The following is a 12007-nucleotide window of genomic DNA, read 5'->3' as shown; positions in this document are numbered from 1 at the left end:
GTCCATTCAGGTACTCCTTGTCAAGAAATACAAAGTAATATATATAAAAATGCAGATGTGACACGATACGGGCACACCTGTCCTCAGCTTAATGTTAAACAGCTTTGTTACTGCCTAACAAAATTCAGAGTCCGTATATCATCAAAGAATTGATACTTTTGAATTGTAGTGCTGGAGGAGGCTGGACTCCAAGGAGAACAAACCTATCCATTTTGAAGGAAATCAACCCTGAGTGCTCACTGGAAGGACAGATCCTGAAGCTGAGGCTCCAGTACTTTGGCCATCTCATGAGAAGAGAAGACTCCCTGGAGAAGACCCTGATGTTTGGAAAGTGTGAAGGCAAGAGGAGAAGGGGGCAACAGAGGATGAGATGGTTGGACAGTGTCATCGAAGCTACCAACATGAATTTGACCCAACTCCGGGAGGCAGTGGAAGACAGGAGGGCCTGGCGTGCTCTGGTCCATGGGGTCATGAAGAGTCGGACACGACTAAACGACAACAAAGTTGGGAAAACACCCGTAAGTAAATGTAACTCAATATAATGATATACATATACATTTAAAATGTACAATTATTATATATTTGAAATCTTTAACCCTTCTTATGCTCTGAGCCTAGGAAGAAATATAATAACCCCTTGGAAAGTTAGAATCACACCAGCGAAGGGCCTTGTTTGGTCAGTAAGAAACCTTGTGATCTTGCTTCCTCACTGCAGGATGCTGATGATTTTTTTTTTCATTAGTCTCAGAAGATTTTGCGCATTTGCAGGACAGGATTTGCATGTGTGCTTTTCTGAAGAAAACAAAAAGCGTTAGCAAAAAAAGAGTAGTTCATGTGCCACTTGGAATATTTCAACCTGTTGTTCCTGGTATTGGTGTTACAGCCGGGTAACCTTATCAGGACTGTAATAGCATGTATATTGCCTGGAATCGTTTCCAACTTGGTACCATAAACTATTGTATGATTGATGGTCAATGATGAAGTGCTCTTTACTCTTAGTCACACCCTTGAGCTAGAAAGTTAATGTTTAAGGGAAAATATATTCAGTTAGGACCCCATCACCCTTTATTAACTGAAAGATGCTCTCTCTGTATAATTTCCTCCTCTAGAGAAACTCTTATTCTCTTAGAGAACTAAACCTGACTTGCCTACACTCCAGAAAAGAGCGTTCCAATGGCTCTCCTCGCCTTCTTCCTCTTCTCTGCTCTCTTCGCTGTTGTTAGTTTAGTTACCTGCCGAACCCCTTTCTTTTCAAGATCATGTGCCCATTATTTTCCATGTTCACGGAAGCTCAAGAATGTTAAGAAACTAGAACAGACATGTTATTTGTGGGGTGGTAGTATGTAATGGTATCCTATTATACAATTAATTTCAGCTTCATCCTTCTGTTGGTGCTTGATGCCTCTTATTGGTAGAGTGTAATTCAAGATTTGTCTTTCACTGAAATAAACCTGTGGTGAAGCCAAACTAATCACAGAACAGGATAAAGAGAGATCTATTTGGTTGGTTGTGGGTTTTTCAGGCTCTTTGGCCGTGTTCTGAAGGTTGTTCTTCCTGACGTTTTGCCAGTCTCTGTGGCCGGCATCTTCAGAGGACTGGAGTAGGAACTCTGTCCATGCATCTGTTTGATCCACCCAACTGGCAATCAATGTTATCAACTTAGGAAGGTCAACCTTGACCACTGGCCTTCCTAGCTGTGGCTAAAGGAGGTTGGAACACAACAATCTCTGGAGGTTGAGAAGTTCTCCTTAACCCCATCGTGGCACATCCCATATGAAGCCCTGCCATGGGGGGGACCATGGGACAGGAATGGAGGCAGAAAGAACAGATAATCTAAGACTCTGATCCCAAGGCCAGGCTGTACAATAAAATTAATATGTCATTAGAAACCCATAGCATGTTTCCCTCCAGTGACATAATCCCGTCAAAGCTCTGTCTGAGCAGTCAACTTGCAAATGAGTCCACCATGTACTTCTTGACCACAAATCAAACACCAAAGGCAACCCAGTATCCAACATGACCTCGTTCTTCATAAGAGCTGCTTTCACTCTGATGGGCACCTCCACTTCTACTGATGTGTTAACTGTATCTTAAAGCTGGACCCTTGGGAACATTTCCTCAAAAGTTGTGTGTGTGTGTGTGTTCTTCAGTGTGGACCCTTGTTCGCTTCAGATGCATTCGACAGACGTAGCGCTAGATTCCAAATCTGGAAACTCAACCATTTCATTTCATTGTGCAAATTACACCGTGGCGGGACCAAGAGAATATTTCAGGGCCAGGCATGTCAAGCATCATTCTCACTTCCACTTTCTCGCCTTCTCTCTAGCATGCCTTTTTGTGCAAGCTCTAGTGAAATGTGTTACCCTTACCTAACTAGAAATTGTACGAGAAATGAGGACAGCTGCATCAGTGTGGAAGATACTAATGTTCTGGGTGCAGGTAAGTGTGTGCATGCACAAATTCATAAAATGGTTTCCAGTTCATGTCACTTCCACATGTATTTGACCCACAACCGTGTTAATTCCACTTTGCTCCTGCTGGTGGTCTTGAATATGAATGGTGCTGTTGTTATTAGCCTCTTAGTCCTCTCAAATCTGATTAAAAATGACTAAGATTGGGAAGAATCTGTTTCAGTTTTTCACTCAGCCAAGAAACTTGCAAAGTGACTCCGGGATGCCCCCTATCTCTAATGTTAACTGAATGCATAAAGCAGTTGTGAGAATAAAATGGAGCAGGGGGAGGAAGTCACGCAGGGTGCTTTAAGCTTCTTTCAGAAAATGTGGAATATCAAGGTGAGGACATACCTTTATAAACACTGTAGGGCCATGCAATTCAGCCCAAGCTGGAGTCACAAACTCAATTAATCCCATCCAGATCAGTTTGTGCAAGATCTATAGCAAAGGCAGAATTTGTAGATTCTGTTCTGGGCTAAAATGAAGGCAATTCAGATTGGCATAGTAATTCAGGACGCAGTGTGGAAAAATCTGAATGAATAAACTGAAGATAACGAGGAAAGATGGCCTTTGATCTGGGACAGTGGTAACATGCAAGCAGAGGCCAGAATTTCTCTTTAAGCATCATCAGCAGTCTGGTGGCAATCTTTGGTAATAAAAGGCTCTTCCCAAATCCTGAGGTTCCCACAGGTTTCCAAAGGGCAAAAGGGAGCCTCGAACTCAAATAGGGGAACATTTCTGGTGCCATCTTATTCCATTTTCAGCTTCTGGTCATGTAAATTTGCACCAACAGGATTTTGGTCACTGGGCCTCCACATTTCAGACCGCTCTGTGCAAAAAAGTAGAATGTCATAACCATTTTGGTTCACCAATGCAGGTCCTAGGTGGTTTAACTTTACAAGTTGATCTGGATCCAGGGCAGAAAGTAAAATGGGGCAGGATCCAGGTCACCAAAACAGTATCTGTCTCAAAGTTCTAAGATAGCTTCCAGAGCGAATGGGAGAACCTGTTTGCAGCCCAATAAATATAAAAAAGGTATTTTCTCTCAAACTACATCTTGAAATATAGAATTTTGTTTCAAATTTTTTTGCTGAACACTCCAGAATTGCATTCCAAGATTTTGAGATCTGTGTAGCTGGAGGACAACTAAAGATGTGTCGCTCAGCCTGTTGGTCCAAGAGGTGCAATTCAAGTCATTTCATACAGGAATTTGGGGCTGACATTTTGGGTTGGGGTGCTGTATCACCTGTGTAAAATGACCAAACTCCAGTAGTATTTGTGGATGTTTCCAGGAGCGGAAAGTCCAAATCCTTCTATTTTATGAAGCAAAATAGTTCGGCTGAGAGGAGAAAGCAAAAAACAGGAATGGAATCTCAACATTCCCCTGGAAGTTGTATTTGTCTTGTAGAGCAGTGCTTCCTAATATTTGGTAACCCGAAGATGTTCTTGGACTGCACTTCCCAGAAACCCCGGCCAAGATAGCTGGTGGTGGAGGCTTCTGGGAACTGCAGTCCAAAAATCCCCGGGTTACCCAAGGCTGGGAACCACTGGCATAGAGACGTTATGCCCAACCCAACTCTAAAATAAATAAATGGGGCAGATGCCAAATCCCTTCAACCCCCAAAAAGTTCATAGAAGTGTTCAGAAGAACTCAAAGAAAGCTTCCAGCAAAACACTGCTATGGATGATTCAGTTTCTTCCTCCTCATTGAGAGACGCTGTGCTTCAAAAAGTTCTTTCCTAAGGTACCAGGGAAATTAAAAATATTTTTTTTGTGATTGGGAGCCATGGGAACCAAAGAGGTTTCCCTGTTTGGGAGTTACAGTGGTGCCTCGCTAGACAGTTACCACGCATGACAGTTTTTTCGCTAGACATTGGCTTTTTGCGATCGCTATAGCAATTTGCAAAACAGTGAATCCTATGGGCTTTCCTATGGCCGATCTTCACTAGACAATGACGATTCTTCCCCACTGGAATGCATTAAACAGGTTTCAATGCATTCCAATGGGAAAATGCTTTTTGCTAGACAATGATTTCGCTAAACAGCAATTTCAGTGGAACAGATTATCATCATCTAGCGAGGCACCACTGTATAGGACTTAAAGTGATTTTTGAAAGATTTTGTTTCAAAACATGCCTCTGTTTCAGAATGTGCTCATTGAGCAGATATCTTCTGCCAGATACCTTGAGGTGCTTTGCTACCATTCCCTCTTGCATTCCCTCTTCAGATGCTTCTACCTTCAGTTTACTCCTCTTCCACAACCATCCTCAGTACCACCATTTTGGTGGTAGAAAAGACCACAATGTCGAGGACATAGCTATTGCATGCTGGCTTTCTATCATATAGGCTAGTGCTTTGCAGAAGGCAAGTTATAAAATTTAGCCCCTGGTGACGTGACTGACCCACAGAACAAATTCTTCTGCATTTATTTTCTCATTAACAATCTGAGATGGCAAATAAGTTGTTTCTAGCCTGGAATAGCACTGCACTGAACTGATTTTCAGCTGTGGCACTGGGAAAACAAGTAAGATTTGTACCTCCTTATAACCTGTGTCCTTAATCCTCTCAAAAACTGGAATCCTTCCCATTGGCTGGAAAGAACTTATATCTCACCCCAGCCTTATACTGCAGAGGCCTGTTTCTTGCATAGTCCTGTTTTGCAGACAGTGGCCAAAATCCTGTAGATTGTGTAGTTTACAGGTTTCTTAAGTGTAGTAAATTGTACTGAAGTGGACTCATCAAATCAACAGGGATTTAGTGAGACAACTCCATCCTAAGTCCCATGGATTCAAATTGATGCTTTTGAATTGTGGTATTGGAGGAGGCTCTTGAGAGTCCCCTGGACTGCAAGGAGAACAAAACTATCCATTTTGAAGGAAATCAACCCCGAGTGCTCATTGGAAGGACAAATCCTGAAGCTGAGGCTCCAATACTTTGGCCATCTCATGAGAAGAGAAGACTCCCTGGAAAAGACCCTGATGTTGGGAAAGTGTGAAGGCAAGAGGAGAAGGGGACGACAGAGGATGAGAGGGCTGGACAGTATTATTGAAGCAACCAACATGAATTTGACCAAACTCCGGGAGGCAGTGGAAGACAGGAGGGCTTGGCATGCTGTGGTCCATGGGGTCATGAAGAGTCGGACACGACTAAACAACTAAACAACAACAAACTGTGACTAGCTATGTTAAGTTGCAGTTAGAGTAGATCTATTTCCATCAATGGAACTTGTGGAGAAGTCAATTCACCAAATCCTCATTGATTGAATGTGCCTACTTTAGTGAAGATTACTATGTCGGGCAACAGGATTTTGGCCATTATCCTGCAGGCATGTAGGTAAGTGAAGTGTTTCTCACACACTCCCAGATGCATTTTCTTCCTATACTTATTTCATTTTCTATTCTATAGCTGGTTATTTTTCTTTTCTACGCAGAAATGTGTCCAGATTTAAGCACACCTCTGTCCTAAGACATGCGTTTGAATGCAGTTCACACATTTTCCTATTGAGTGAGACATGTTAACTGGGTTGAAATTAATTCCTTTTTCAGTCCTAGGTTGGTTAATTGCTGTACTTTCCTAATTAGATCACAGTAGATTAACAGGCAGTTACAAGACTTGCGCAGTGGCAGCAGAACATGTGAACAGCAGCTTCGTGTTTGACTTTGGAGAGCAAAGAAGCCTGGGTGTCGCTTCTCGGCTTTGCAACGATACAGACTGTCAGGCTTCATTCGACTGTACGTAACTGCTTTTGAATCTCATTCCAGTATATATACGCTGCTTCTTTACGGGTACAGTGTTGTTGTTTTCTAAGGTATTATAACAAAGATATCTTAATATTAAATTTGGGAAATCCAAAAGGGAATTTTTTGTTGTCCAGGAAAAATATAGAGATTACGTTAAGTTAAGGGATGTGGTGGCGCTGCAGGCTAAACCGCAGTAGCCTGTGCTGCAGGGTCAGAAGACCAAGCAGTTGTAAGATCGAATCCACGCAACGGAGTGAGCGCCCGTCACTTGTCCTAGTTCCCGCCAACCTAGCGGTTCAAAAGCATGCAAATGCAAGTAGATAAATAGGGACCACTTCAGTGGGAAGGTAACAGCGTTCCATGTCTAAGTCGCACTGGCCATGTGACCACGGAAAGATTGTCTTCGGACAGAAACGCTGGCTCTATGGCTTGGAAACGGGGATGAGCACCACCCCCTGGAGTCGAACACGACTGGACAAAAATTGTCAAGGGGAACCTTTACCTTTACTTTACCTTAGGTTAAGTTAGACTGTGTTTTTAATATTTGTTTTAGGTGTTGGTATGGGGTTTGTGTGTGTGTGTGTAAAATGTTGTGCAGTTGGAAACTGGTATAGATAAAGATGAGATACACAAAGCAACAGATCTTGACTATAGAGATTTCTTAATGTACATCAGGTGGCAGTGAAAATGTAGACCTTTTGAATAACTACACAACATGACTTTTTCCTATATGGAAGTCCTCAGGATGTCATTCAGGTTTTTCCAGGTAGACAATACTCAGAAGTGGTTTTCCATTCCCTTCTTCTGGGGGTGCATCCTGAGACTCTGCAGCTTGCCCAAGGCCACCCAGGCTGGCTCTCCTCGCATGAGGCACAGTGGAAAATGGATCTCCCAACCTTTGGCTCCTTAGCCAGATATTTAAACCACTGAGCTATCCAGCTACCTTTACCTTTAATAGGGGTGCAGGTAGTGGAATAACTACCCTAGAAACTCCAGAGGGTCACAAGCTGTCAATTCCTAGTTTACAATCAAAATCGTAAGGGTATTCCCAAGTACAAAAAAAATATCTGAGCACGGCAAAGTTACCTGATTCTAGAAAATTAATTTGGGACTGTGCAGCTTGCCCAAGGCTACACAGGCTTGCTCTTTTAACAAAAGGCATAGTGGGGAATTGAACTCCCAACGTCTGGCTCTGTAGCTGGATACTTAGTTGTGGAGAAAATGATATTCCATCACATCTAACAACAAATTAAGAACTAATATCCAAGACACTCCAGAGGGCCATAAGATGCCGGTTAAGAAAATGGGAGTAAATGCTTAGCTCTAGAAAATTGCTCTGATGTCAACTTGGGACTGATTCTCTCGATCGTAAAGCTCACTCTTTGTTTTGCGTGGATCTTGCAGATATATACATGGCAGCTTTCCTGAATGGAAAATCTTGTCCCAAATGCTACAAGCCAGGCTATACCAGCTGTGAAGACAATGGGACCGTATCCTGCCGAGGAGATTTCGTAACATGTGCTGTAATTAGTGGGGAAATGTCAGAAGGTCATTATAGTTCTTTTCCTCTTTAAGGTTCTTTCATCTCTTTGCACACCTTTCTTTTTTGTGTGGCTCTTGTGAAAGAGGTTTGTAGAATCATAGAATAATTGAGTTGGAAGGAGCCTATGTAGCCATCGAGTCCAACCCCTTGATCAAGGCAGGAATCCAAGTCAAAGGAGATCTAACAGATGGTTGTCCAGTTATCTCTTGAATACCTCCATCGTTGGAGCACTCACCACCTCCCGAGGTCATTGGTTCCATTGTTGCACTGCTCTAACAGTTACTTAAGACATTTTTCCAATATTCAGCCTAAATATGTCTTCCTGTAACATGAGCCCGGTCCTGCACTCTGGGATGATCAAGAACACACCCTGCCCCTCCTCTGTAGGACTATCTTTCAAATATTTGAGTCGTATTATCATATCTCCCCAAGGCTTTCTTTTCTCAAGGCTAAACACGCCCAGTTACAGTGGTGCCTCGCTAGACGATGATTATCCGTTCCACGGAAATAACTGTTTAGTGAAATCATTGTCTAGTGAAAAGCATTTCCCCATTGGAATGCATTGAAACCTGTTTAATGCGTTCCAATGGGGAAGAACCGTCATTGTCTAGCGAAGATCGGCCATAGGAAAGCTGCTTTGCGAACCGCCGATCAGCTGTTTAAAGCTCTGTCTTGCGAAGCTTAGGTCCTGAAAACACCTGTTTGCGGGCGCGGAGGGAGCTGTCAAAATCGTCATCTAGCGAAAATCGGTTTGTGAAGCAGGGACCAAACATTGTCCAGCGAAATTCCCACATAGGAATCACTGTTTTGCGAATTGCTATAGTGATTGCAAAAAGCCAATGTTTAGCAAAAAAAAAAAAAAAAAAAAAAAAAAAAAAAAAAACTGTCATGCAGGGTAACTGTCTAGCGAGGTACCACTGTACATATAAGTAACTGCACTTTCTTCAGAGAACTGATAACTTTCTGATTTGATGTAGTTTTCTCAAACTGTTTTTTGCTACTTTTTCTAGACAGTTGCATGAACCACTTAAGGCATCATTATTTCTTCATTTGGTGTTTGTTGACTTCTGAGAATTTGATCATTAGAAGCTATGTATAAATGTTGGAATTTAATTTAATGGACATCTGTTCCACCTTTCTCCTCGGACTCAAGAGAGCTCACACTTGAAGAGGATACAGATATATAACATAATTCTTGTAAATATTTTAAATAAACACATAAATCTTTTCTTGTGCCTTAGGTGCCACTAAAATCCCATTCGCTGCAAAAGGATGTGCTCGTACTGACTATGATGGCGACATCTCTGAGAAAGCACCAGTGACAATTGAGTCAGGAATATACACCTATAAATTTGTTAAAGTCACCTTTCGACCCGCAAACAGCGCTTTGGCAGCCATGCGACGCATCACGTTTACTCTGGACTACAAAGACCTTGGTCCTCAACTTGCTTTTTTCTTTCCATGCTTCTTGGGCGTCTTTGTGGTGAAAATCTTTTCCTGATGAAGAAAGAGCCAGCTAGCATCTTGGACAGCTAAGACATAATGATGATCCAGTTGCAAACTGATATTTTTAATGCTTATTAAAAAAAAAAGTGGGATACAGATGTAAATATTAATAAAGGTCACCTGGCTACACGTATCTGAGTGTGATCCACAGTTATCTCTGGGATGGAGAACTCAGTCTATGTCATCTACCGCAAGGGGTCTCCAAACTTTTCAATATGAGATCCACGTCATATATTTTACACATTTTCGAGGGTCAAAGACGTATCACAGACACCAATTGTTTCATCAAGTGCTAGCGAATACAACTGAAAACCTTTTGCTTTGTCCACAATTTGATGAACTATAATGCCTCCTACAGCTTCCAATCTTTGAACAACAGTATTTGGTGCAAGACTCTGTGTTTTGAAAAGATTTGTTTTTTCTGGGCATAATATTTCAAGGCCATTCAACAAAACCCAGTTATCAAGTGTTTAAAAAAATTCCCTGACACATACAAGATCAAGACAGACAGACAGACAGACAGACAGACAGACAGACAGACAGACAGATAGATAGATAGATAGATAGATAGATAGATAGATAGATAGATAGATAGATAGATAGATAGATAGATAGATAGATAGATAGATAGATAGATAGATAGATAGATAGATAGATAGATAGATAGATAGATAGATAGATAGATAGATAGATAGATAGATAGGTGCCTTGAGCGCTGCCTGGGGGCTGTACTGCAATGGATGCAAGAAAATGGACTGAAGTTGAACCCGGACAAAACAGAGGTTTTGAGGGTGGTCACTCTTCCTATCAGTGGTTTGGGAAGCTCCCTCTCTTTTTGGGTGTGTGTGTGACTCTCATCCACAAAGCGTGTGGTCCACAGCTTGGGGATCCATCTTGACCCAGCACTTACCATGGAGTCCCAGGTAGCGTCTATGGTCCATACCGCCCATCTACATCTTTGGCAGATTGCCCAGCTGTGCTCCTATCTTGATGTTGAGGCGCTCATCACTCTGGTGCATGTGCTCATAGTCTTGAGATTAGACTACTGTAATACACTCTACATTGGCATCTTGACCACCTCTAGCCAGGCTTGGTGGGGAGGGACAGGAAGGAGGAGGGAGGGAAGGGAAGGGGGGGACAATGAGCCCCCACAGCCACTAAGGGCAGCCCCCTTGGGAAGGAGGGGGACTCCCTAGGGTGGTGACTCCCCCCTCAGAGAAAACACACACACAGCAAGAGTGAGCGAACATTTGCCTCTCTGTTATCTCCTCGAGTCTTGAGTGTTGCCACCTCCTGGGTGGGTCACGTGGCGTAGTGCCCTGCGATTGGTTTGTGTTTTCCCGGCAGGGCTGGGAGGGAGCATGGCAGGTGGTTGCCTTGGTGATGGAAGATTGCTATGGGGCAGAAGGGCAGGCGGGCAAGGCTGGCAGACGACCCGGGCAAGGACATGCCATTGCTGGAAGGAAAGTAGTGGAGCGGAACCCCAGGATTGCTTTCAAGGGACACCTTTCCATTCCTCCACTTCCTTCTCTCCCCCCCCCCCCAGCCCTCGTTAATGGTGGTTTTGTGCTGTGGTCTCCTTTTGCCTCCGCCAAGACATGTGGTGGTGAGATTGACCCTTTCGCAGTCACAGACCCCTAGCCTACCAGACCAGGCTGGATAAAAAGGCAAGGAGGGCTGGATGTGGCCCATGGGCCATAGTTTGGAGACCCCTGATCTACAGCATAACCATTTCCTATGCAGTTTTTTAAAAATAAAATACCCCCCCCACACATAAATCAACAAATAACTTTGTTATTCGTCACTTCATGGGGGCAACTTCATGCTTTGTGAGTCACCAACTTTTGACAACTCACGAAGCAGGACGACTCGCCAAAATGGTACGTTGTCCCTATCTCTAGCCTGGATCATTGGCATTGCAATTCCAAGGGATGCCAGAGTTGAAGATAAAGAACTGCAAAATTAACACAGAGACCTGGCCATCGAAACATCTTGCTTATGGACGAAACACACTTCAGTGGTCCCCATAGTCACTGGGGCTTTGGGAATGATATCAAGACATTTCACACAGTATTATAAATGGTTGTAGACCTCAGAAATGACATCATCAGAGCTACAAAAACTGGCAGTATTAGGAAGAGCGTACATACCACACCAATATTTAACACTTAGTCCTGGAGGATTAGCTACAAGCCTATAATGCCTGATCCCTCACCTCTACTGCATGAGGTGTCTGCCACCCTCTGCCTAATGGTAGATCTGAATCTCCCCATATGAGCCTTATCGGAGTTTAAGATAATCAGAGGAGGCCCTATTATTGGTCCCATTGCCAGTGCAGACAAGGCTGATACAGGAGAGGGCCTTCTCTGCGGCTGCTCCCAGGTTATGGAACGCTCTCCCTCAAGAGATCAGGTTGGCCCACCTCCCTTTTATCCTTCCACTGACTGCCAAAGACCCATCTTTTCTGGCAGGCTTTCAACAATCATGACTGAGTCCCTGAATGCTTCCTTAGAATCAGATGGTTTTTAATGTTTAGATAAAGTTAAAGGTTCCCCTTGACATTTAGTCCAGTCGTGTCCGACTCTAGGGTGCGGTGCTCATCCCTGTTTCCAAGCCATAGAGCCAGCTTTTGTCCAAAGACTGTTTCCGTGGTCACGTGGCCAGCGTGACTAGACACAGAATGCCATTACCTTCCCACTGTGATGGTACCTATTTATCTACTTGCATTTTAACATGCTTTTGAACTGCTCAGTTGGCAGGAGCTG

At 43.3% G+C, this 12007-nt stretch overlaps 1 long non-coding RNA gene across 1 annotated transcript; it reads left to right on the top strand.

Moving 5' to 3' along the window:
- Window positions 1–5354: 5354 nt before the first annotated feature.
- LOC140702110 (uncharacterized) lies at window positions 5355–9323 on the top strand. Its single transcript, XR_012081162.2, has 3 exons — window positions 5355–6184; window positions 7598–7741; window positions 8978–9323. It is a non-coding gene; the product is annotated as an uncharacterized LOC140702110 (long non-coding RNA).
- Window positions 9324–12007: the final 2684 nt, after the last annotated feature.

This window comes from Pogona vitticeps, chromosome 9, assembly GCF_051106095.1.
Source record: "Pogona vitticeps strain Pit_001003342236 chromosome 9, PviZW2.1, whole genome shotgun sequence".
NCBI lineage: Eukaryota > Metazoa > Chordata > Lepidosauria > Squamata > Agamidae > Pogona > Pogona vitticeps.
The sequence above is the reverse complement of the archived record's forward strand: the minus strand, read 5'-3'. Positions and strand labels throughout refer to the sequence as shown.